The 7,217-nt window shown below is 37.6% G+C and overlaps 1 long non-coding RNA gene across 2 annotated transcripts; it reads right to left on the bottom strand.

The window, feature by feature from the left end:
* Positions 1-4,252: 4,252 nt before the first annotated feature.
* LOC119429465 lies at positions 4,253-6,878 on the bottom strand. Of its 2 annotated transcripts, none has more exons than XR_005187786.1 (3): positions 6,715-6,878; positions 5,554-5,630; positions 4,253-4,657 (listed from the first exon to the last, which is right to left on the bottom strand). It is a non-coding gene; the product is annotated as an uncharacterized LOC119429465 (long non-coding RNA). The 2 variants fall into 2 exon arrangements; XR_005187785.1 differs by lacking the exon at positions 6,715-6,878 and adding an exon at positions 6,000-6,127.
* Positions 6,879-7,217: the final 339 nt, after the last annotated feature.

The following is a 7,217-nucleotide window of genomic DNA, read 5'->3' as shown; positions in this document are numbered from 1 at the left end:
TCCGAAGCAGGCAGCCTGATTTGGGCCAGCCGCGCTCAGTCTGTCCCTCCTCAGAGACGGGCAGATTGAGCGGGGCAGATTGGACGTGGCTGGCCGGGGTTGAGTCGCCTCTTTCCTCTTGAGCAAAGAGTAGTGCCCCGCTGAAGCCACGGCGCTCAAATGTCCATCGTAAAACTAACTTTACCGCGGTTTAATGTGGCGCTATGGCTCTGCAGACATTGCACGTTGCTGTCTTGTTTTGTGGTGTTTTTAGTGTAAAATACTTCCACACAGCAGACGTTTCGATGAAAAGTTTGTTAGCCGTTAGCCACAATGTTGCTAACTCAGCCCTCACTTTGTAGCTGGCTGCAAACTATGAACTGGATTTCCTGAATGTGAGGTGGGTCTTATTACTCTGGGTTCATGAGACACGCCGCCATTCAAGAAATCCATTCCATAGTTTGAAGCCAACGTGCATCATGGATTGGAAATATCGGCAGGTGGATCGGAAAAATCCGCTACGTAAATTATGCCGGTATCGGAGGCCGATACTGGATCGGATCGGCCCCATCCCTAATGTAAACACAAAATTTGTCTGTGTCAACGCAGATCTTTTCCTCCAAGTAACATATGAAAAACCTACGTTTCCCCCCATCGTGTCCGTGTAAACAGGGTCTAAACTGCAGTAAATAAATACATACCTAAATACGCACATAAATACATACCTATGTAACCCTGACGTTTGGTTTGATACCAGCGAACTGATGGATCACTCACCCAGGAACTCTTCTCAGCTTCACACCATTTATTAACATGAACTTCATCTGTAACAGAAAACAACGTGTGGTTGGTGGTGGTCTGACATGTAGCTCCTGCCCCAACTCTGAGAACATCAGGCAGTAAAAAACTGCCGTCACGCAGCCTCCACTTCCAAAATGATGGGTGTTGTTGTGCAAGCAAACACAATGAATTATAGTATTAATATTTGCAAGTATTTTCAAAATAAAAGCTGTGAATTATGTCATATTTGCTGCCAAACTACACCATAATTTTTTAATGTCCGCTTGTGAATATGGATCCATAATATTTTTGCTTTTGTCACAGTTTTGTGTGGTCATTTGGTTGTTCAAGGGCTGGGCGATATGGACCAAAATATTTTCTTAAAATAATATTGATTTAAGATAAATAGTGATATATGATATATATATCTCAATATGTTTTTCTTTCCAAAAATTAATAACAAAAATATATTTGAGTCAAAGCTTTGTCCCAGTTGTCACACAGGCACATTTATTAACAAACAGCTGTAACTGTACAAAATAAATGTCTAAAAAATAAATTATTTACATATATTAAATAATAATCCTCTTCAGCTGTGCTGCCTTCACGACGTTAGTAAGTTTGTGTAAAGCAGCACGTGAGGGGCTGTGTTTCTATTCAGTGAGGGAGGAGTTTCTTGAAACTGTCCAGATGACCTGACTGAATAATGTTGGATTGTAAACCTGGATTATTGAGCATGGACTTTGTTGTTTTCAACCAGTTTGACAAGACTGTCAACAAGGAAGTGGGCTGGCAATGGAGGAGGGGGCGTACCAAAGAGACCATCTTATCACAATCAGAACTGGTTTGTTCCACTTTGGAGTAAGCTGTTGGGGCAAGAATCAGTTTTGTTGTGTGTTTCCTTGACTGATGAAGCCTTCTGGATTGAAGGCGAAACGTTTCAGCACAAAAAAAGAAACTGTCCAGATGACCTGACTGAAAAATGTTGGATTGTAAACCTGGATTATTGAGCATGGACTTTGTTGTTCTCTCTGACATTTGATTTGATCTGATTTTACCAGGTGAAATGTTTGAGAACCAGTTCTCATTTACAAACAGGACCCGGCACGTTCCAGGAGTTCTTCATTCAAGCCTCAGAGCTGCTCGTGGAACCATTTCATCATCATCATAACCTTTATTTAACCAGGTTTGTCCCATTGAGATCACAAGAGCTCTTTTACAAGAGAGACCTGGTCAAGACTGACAGAGAGAGGGGAAAAAAACAGTCAGTAAAAAACACAGTTACAACACATAGTCAGAATAAACATAGACTTAAATAACAAACAACTCAATGAAAACAATTAAACTTCTGCAACTTCAGTAAAAAGGATCTATCATGGTATTAAATACATTCAGAGATACTAATGTTCCAAGTTTAAGCTTTGATTGTAAACTATTTCATGAGGTTGGAGCAGAAAAGCTAAAGGCTTTCTTGGCCCTTTCTGTTCTGACACGAGGATTAAAATAAACTAAAATTTAAAAAGTCTTGAGACCGGAGGCTGTAGGTCGTGTTGTTTAAAGTTAACAAAGATGAAAGATAAGGTGCTGTCAACTTAAGAATAGTCTTGTAAATCAAAACATACCAATGGTCAAGCCGACGTACATGCAGAGACGACCATTTTACCTTTTCATACAAGAGACAGTGATGAGTTAGGGCTCCATAATTTGTAATAAACCACAAAGCGCCATGATACACGCTATCCAGCATGTGACGACATTGAGCAGAGGCGTTCATGTATAATACATCACCATAGTCAATAATCAGAAGAAAAGTTGACTCCACCAATTTCTGTTTTACCCTAAAAGAAAAGCAGGATTTATTCTGAAAATAAAATCCAAGTAAAAGCTTCAGTTTATTTACAGTAAACTGAATATGAGCTTTAAAAGACAATTTGTCATCAATTAAAAATCCCAGATATTTGAATGAAGATACAAGTTCAATTTGTTGACCATCACTAGTGGAGATGAGAGACTGGTTTGACCTTGATGATTTCTCACGTGTCTCACCAGATCTGCTAAATAAGTTAGAAATCTCATTGATCTGAGTTAAAATGATTCTTTATTTATCCTTTACATTCTCAAATGATGTTATGAAATTAGTGATTGATTTGAGTCAAAGTCTCTAAAAGTAATATTTGTAAGTAAATCTGTCTTTAGGAGTCGACCTATTCAAGATGGCCACCACAGCTAATTGAACCAAAAATCACAAGTACTGAGTGTGTCAGATACTGAACTGCAGCTGATGTGGCAGTAGCTGAGAGTCATCCTCAAAACATATTTCAAGAGGTAACAGATCACAAATGATCTCCCACAATAACCTGAGATTGTTCATAAGGTCATCTGTACAGTTTGACTCAAACGCTCAAACTACATCCACTATGACCAGATGTTCTGATGAGTTCAAGGAATGTTACACCTTCATCTCCTTCATACTTTAATGAATTTACACTATTTTACAATTGTTTAGATCAGTAACTCTCACCATAAAGCTGTTATTAATATGTGAATGTAAAAATGACTCAACCATTTCAAATGATAAACGTCATGTGGACGACATAAAGCTGCTTCCTGTAACTTCTTCCATTTCATAAAGAGCACTGAAGATGATTTCTCTGTGATGATGTCACGATCAGTGTGTTTTCATCATGATTTCATGGATCTTTATGTTTCAGATCACAAGTCATTTCTCTTTGGATCATTATAGTTTTGTTCTTTGATTATTTAGTCTCCCTGGAGGCCGTGCTCCAGGTGGGTTTGCAGAGATCACATGGAACAGTTGTTGCACAAATCAAACACAATTCAAGTCACATTTAAAAGTGACATCATCATAATGATGTCTATTGTTACATTTAATAAGAAAAATAACATTTCAAACCTCACACTGTCACATCCTTCTTTAATAAGAGCCCACTTCATTTTATTGTTATTGAATAAAAATCTACATGTTGGATGTAAAATATGTGTGTAGTTTTAAAATATAGCATACTTTATAAAAATATAATTACAAAGAGCTCTGGTAAAACATGAAAGTGCGAACAGAACTGCTCCTGCTGAAGGCAGAGCCAGCCACCATGAAACTGTGATACAACACTCAACACATCATACAATCTAGTACTTGTACACAAACTGAGCTGACACTTGAACACAAGTGGACATCATGGGATGCATCGTCACAACAATAGAGCCACTGGATGGTTTGATTTGATTGTGGAGTTCTGTTCATCACAAACCAAACATGGACCCAACTAATGAAGTAACATGGAGCCAGACAAAACACTCAGAAGAAACATATTACAATTAAATACGACATATTTTACATTCACACAGTAATACTTTGCAAAGCTGCAGTAGAAACGTAGTTTTTGAGGGAATTGTGTTGCTGGATCCACATTTATCCAGTCAGGTCGAGTTCTAGTGTTTAGTTTTATACGAAGAACATTTCTGACTGGATTTACCTGCATTTTGACCTTAAAGCTTCAAACACATCATTGTTTGATTTATTTACACACAATTCTCTTGAAGAGTCAAATGTGATTGTGAACTTTATCACTTATTTGAATCACATTCAGCCTTTTCATTTCTCAGCTCAACCAATCAGATATTATTCGTCTCCTCTTCACCTTCTTAACAACCTTTGTACTTTAAAATATTATTATCTTCAGAGTGAACTATTTTTAGTCACTTCCTTGTTGGACAATAATGCATAAGTCTATTAGAATGTTGAAATCAAACCTTCAGGACCAAACCTGATGCAGTCAGTATCTGTTGACCCATTCCTCTTTACTTTATGATTTCCAGTTTGGATCTTTCAAACCTGATGCTGGAATATCAGGAAAGTCTTCATCACTTCTCTGGCAATCTAAAAAATATAGAAACCATAAGAAAAGGTACAAACAATAAACAAGTAACAAAAGCTCCACACATGAAGTTTCACCAACTTTCCAGTGAACAACTACCACAACAATGTCCCAGCAGATATTTCCATCCTTTTGGAGCGGCTGGAGCACGACGCCTCCGTTCTATTTAACGTCACACAATCACATTTTTCTGACGCGCTCTCCTTCAGTTCAGCTCAACTCTGTTGCAGCTTTTAATAGAATCAGTAAATATTTGAAACTAATTGTTCAAGAAACACAAGTTGTAGGAACTGATTTGAACATCAGCTAAATATTCTAATTACAATTAAAAGAACAATTAATGAGCAACATTTAAATGAACTCTGACTGATTTATTTTCTATTAGACTTTAACAGTGAGTGTGAGAACTGACTGCATTTTAATAACGTGCACGTTTTCATCAATTGACTTAGAGAAATGTGGGTTTTTGAACAAATCAAAACCAATTAGTAGTTTGAAGGAAATGAAGTTTAATGACTCAGAAAATCTATTTGATCAAAGAACAGAAAGCTGTAGAGACATTTGATGTTTAATAAATGTAGCAGGACGACTTCAAGTGTTCAGAAACTTTGTAGGAGCCACAACACAAGGAACACGTGTCGTCCTTACACTGGCATGATGTGTCCAACTCAAGTTGTTACTAAATCTCTTTCAAAATGATCAGGAACAAGTTTGAAGATTCATTTAGTTTCAGTGAAAAACATTCATGTGTAATTTATGATGTTCCTGAATCAAACTTGAATAAAACGTGCACTCTGTCCTTCATGGCCATAACAGCAACTAAAATCATTTTAAAAGCAGCTCACCAGATATAATTCAGTGTTAGACTTTTCTCCTCTGTCTCTTAATAAATACTTACCTAAATGTTTTTGCAGCTTTTGAATCGTCTTCTGCTGAACTTGATCCACCAGAAAGACTGTGTGGTTCACAGAGTTTCTGCACAAATCAAAACATGAAACTTTAAATTAAAATGTTCTGAGAGAACAACAAGTATCATTTTTATGCAACTAACCAGAAACCTCCAGTGATTTTGGTCGACATGGACAAATAACACAAAGCTCTTGTAATTCTCAACATTTACCAGGAAAAACAAACACTTCATGTTAAAATGATATAAATGTCATTTCTGACATTAATGTACAATTTGAACTTTATTTTTCCAAATGGTTATTGTCACTTAAAAACATTAAACATATAAATGATTTTAAATGAAACATTCCTGTTTTTACTTGAACTATGTTGCATTTCAACGAGACAATAAATTTTCTGCACTAATGATGTGATTTCTGGTAAAGCCGTACTTACCCTCGCTGTTTCTACAACATCCTGAAGAACGAGCAACAAACACAGAAACTTAGGGACAATTCTATGGAAAATGTCCAACTTTGGAGGGCCTTTATTTTGAAATTCCACATGAGATCTTGGTGACATCTGGTGAGCAACATCTGGAGATGTTCTACCGTCAGCCTGAAGTGAGACTGGTCACTGGAAACTAAGAGTTTTGTTTTAATATTAATGGAAACTTCAGGGAAAACAATTGAACATTCTCACATCATGAACATACAAATAACCACAAAACAGAGACTAAAGTCAAATATTATGGATCATATTCACAGGCGGACATTAAAAATCATTTCTGAACATGGACCAGCAAGAATGACTTCAATCAACTCGAGTCAAAACATGAAAAACTCATTGGAGTTTTTTATTTATTTAACTTACAACACAAAAAGTTCTCTACTCTTTGGATATGGGGGCGAGATTGAAACTTTTTGTGGAAACAGCTGAGCAGGAATGTTGGTCCCGTTACAGCTTCCAGTGCTAACATGTGTTTTATGTCCAGAGTTTGGACCAACAGGAGACACACATCAGCTTTTATTTTGAAAGAACCTCGCAAGCGTGACTACCTGGTGGTGTTAGCGCGTTCACAACCAAACCGCGTGAGCGCTGACTTTTTGAAGTGGAGGCTGCTGGACCGAAGTTTAATATTGAACAACTTAACTAGAAATTACAACCATACCTGTTAGAGAACAAACATGTGGTTGGTGGAGGTCTGACGTGAAGCTCCTGCTCCTACACAGAAAAATAGAGACACAGTCACGAGACTAGATTATCCAAGCACGCGACGACACGTGGCTGCTAACAGCTACACATGCTAACAGCTACACATGCTAACAGCTACACATGCTAACAGCTACACATGCTAACAGCTACACATGCTAAAAGCTACACATGCTAACAGCTACACATGCTAACAGCTACAGATGCTAACAACTACAGACGCTAACAGCTACAGATGCTAACAACTACAGACCCTAACAGCTACAGACGCTAACAGCTACACATGCTAACAACTACAGACATTCACAGCTACAGATGTTAACAACTACAGACGCTAACAACTACAGATGCTAACAACTACAGATGCTAACAGCTACAGATGTTAACAACTACAGACACTAACAACTACAGATGCTAACAACTACAGACGCTGACAACTACAGATGCTAACAACTACAGACG

Source organism: Nematolebias whitei, unplaced genomic scaffold (assembly GCF_014905685.2).
Source record: "Nematolebias whitei isolate Nwh7 unplaced genomic scaffold, NemWhi1 Nwh_scaf_1472, whole genome shotgun sequence".
Lineage (NCBI taxonomy): Eukaryota > Metazoa > Chordata > Actinopteri > Cyprinodontiformes > Rivulidae > Nematolebias > Nematolebias whitei.
The sequence above is the reverse complement of the archived record's forward strand: the minus strand, read 5'-3'. Positions and strand labels throughout refer to the sequence as shown.